Source organism: Penaeus vannamei, chromosome 9 (assembly GCF_042767895.1).
Source record: "Penaeus vannamei isolate JL-2024 chromosome 9, ASM4276789v1, whole genome shotgun sequence".
Taxonomy (NCBI): Eukaryota; Metazoa; Arthropoda; class Malacostraca; order Decapoda; family Penaeidae; genus Penaeus; species Penaeus vannamei.
In genome coordinates, this window is record NC_091557.1 from 14,746,138 (window position 1) to 14,748,637 (window position 2,500).

Below are 2,500 nucleotides of genomic sequence, written 5' to 3' on the forward strand. Positions count from 1 at the left end.
TCAAACGACCACAGGACAGCACGCTAACCTCAGCAGCCGTTAAAAGTCCGAGTGTGCACGTGGAGGCGAGCACTCCTAGTCCCTTTGTCTTAGGAGCTGTCAGGTCGAAATAAACACTATTCACTTCACCAAGGGGTTTATTAATCCTCAGGAATTACGGCACGTCAAACACAGGGTGATAATTACAGTCTCAGGCGGGGAAACGAGAGGAGGGGTCGCGAACACGTCTTCCTCAGGCGAGAGTCTCGGGCGATCTCTCTCTGCGGGACGAGACTCCACCCTCCACACCAAAACACCCGCGAAATTCAAAATCATTAACAGAGGGTGGTGTAGCATTGCCCCTTCCTTACAAAAGGCCGACCCGGCCGCATATTTAACATTAAATAAAGTATACATTATTTCCTTTACACAAAAAACATATTTGTTCATCATTTCATCTTAATTAACTACATAAAACATTATTTCCTTTACACAAACTTAAACAAACTTGTTCATCATTTCATCTTAATTAACTACATAAAACATTATTCACTCTGGTGGCTTCCTCCGTCGTTTTGAGCGCACACCCCCACAATGGGCACGCAGTTCTGTCTCGTTAATAGAAATGTCCTCCACATCCACCAATGACCCGCCAGCTGTCTCTTCCACTCCAACACAGCTACAGGTTCCACTGGTTCCACTGCTACTCTTCCTCGTTCACTTCCACTTCTCGGTCCTTGCTTTCTCTTCCTCCCCACAAGAATAATCCTGGGCCATAGTATCTCCATAGACGGTCTGCATGAACCACGCGTGATCGTTTCTGAGGCCACGACGAATTTTGTAGGTCACGTTAGACATGACCTGCAGTATCTCGTAGGGCCCTTCCCAGGGACTCTGGAGTTTAGGTAGGAGAAAGTCCCCTCTTGCGAAGAGGGTTGTGTAGCCACACGTGGTCACCAACATTATACTTGACTTCCCTTGAATGCCAGTTGTAGCGTGTCTTCATGTTGTTGCCAGCCGTCCTCATGCTGTTACGCGCTAATCTGTGGGCAATGATCAGCCTTTCCTGCAACATCTGGGTATAATTGGATATTGGGTCGGTAACTTCCTGGGGAGGGCGTCCAGTTGCTAGATCTACAGGAAGTCGCAGCTCCCTACCGAACATCAGCTTGGCGGGAGTGTGGATGGTCGCCTCATGCTGGGCTGAGCGATAGGCCATCAACAGTGATGGTAACTTCACGTCCCAGTCCCGCTGGTCGCTGCTGCAGTACTTGGCCACTTCATGGATCAAAGTCCTGTTGAATCGCTCCACCAAGCCGTCAGACTGAGGCTTCAAGGCGGTGGTGCGGGTCTTCTTGATCCCCAGCAGTCGACAGCACTCTTGGAATGCCACGGACTCAAACTCCCGCCCCTGGTCAGAGTGTAGTTCGCAGGGCACTCCGAAGCGTGTAATGAAGTTATTCACCAAAGCTTCTGCCACTGTCTCTGCCTTGTGATCAGGGAGTGCATATGCTTCAGGCCACTTAGTAAAGTAGTGCATTACCACACAAATAAATCTGTTTCCCTGTGTAGTGACAGGGAACGGCCCGACAATGTCCACAGCCACCCTCTCCAAGGGCGCGCTGACCTGGTACAGCTGGAGGGGTGCACGGTTTTTCTTCACAGGCCCATTTCTGGCACGACACACTTCACAGGTGCGACACCACTCCTGAACGTCTCGCCTCATTCCTACCCAATAGAAGCATTGCCTTAATCTAGTCAGAGTTCTTTTCACACCCAGGTGGCTGCTGGTGATCCCACCATGCAACTCATGCAACAGATCTCTCCTCAGGGTACTAGGCACCAGCACCACCCAGTAACTTGGCCGTCCACGAGCATCATCCCAGCACCGCTGTAATACTCCATTCTCCTGTCGCAACATGGCCCACTGCTGCCACAAGTGCTTCGTGACAGGGCTCTCTGCTGTTACTTGTGGCCAACCGGGACGCTCTGGAGATGCCTCCATCCACTTGATCAGGGGAGTTAGGTCATCATCCTCCCTCTGTACCTGTCGCCATCTTTCTTCGGCGTCTACATAGTCTCCCCAGACTTGGAGCTGCCGGCATGCGACCCGCTCTTCCCCCCTCAAGCAGTGTTGACACTCTGGTTCACAAAGGCGGCGGCTCAGGCTGTCAGCATTATTGTGGACGCGACCGGGCCGATGCTGAACCTCATAGTGGTACTGCTCTAGGCGACCCGACCACCGCGCCAGCTGTCCTTCAGGTGCCTTGAGAGTCTTTAGCCATTGCAGGGCAGAATGGTCCGTGAGGATAAGGAATTTAGCACCATACAGGTAAGGATGGAAATGCTCGGTGCTTTTCACAATTGCCAACAGTTCTTTTCGGGTCACACAATAGTTTTCCTCAGGATCTGTGAACTTGGCACTGTAATATGCCACCACACATTCTTTCCCATCCTTCACCTGCGACAAAACAGCACCCAGACCTTCAGCACTAGTATCAGTATCCAACAGGTAGGGACT

General features: G+C 51.3%; 1 protein-coding gene across 2 annotated transcripts in view; it reads right to left on the bottom strand.

Annotated features, from left to right (window-relative positions):
* Positions 1-2,500, bottom strand: part of LOC113820912 (leucine-rich repeat and fibronectin type-III domain-containing protein 5) — an 11,008-nt gene that overhangs the window by 3,240 nt on the left and 5,268 nt on the right. The window contains exon 1 of one of the 2 annotated variants that reach the window (XM_070125362.1): positions 29-152. The exons of the other annotated variant lie outside the window; for it this stretch is intronic. The gene's annotated coding sequence lies outside the window, so the exon portion shown is untranslated. Of the gene's footprint in view, positions 1-28; positions 153-2,500 lie in introns of those variants that run through there. 2 annotated transcript variants of the gene reach the window in all.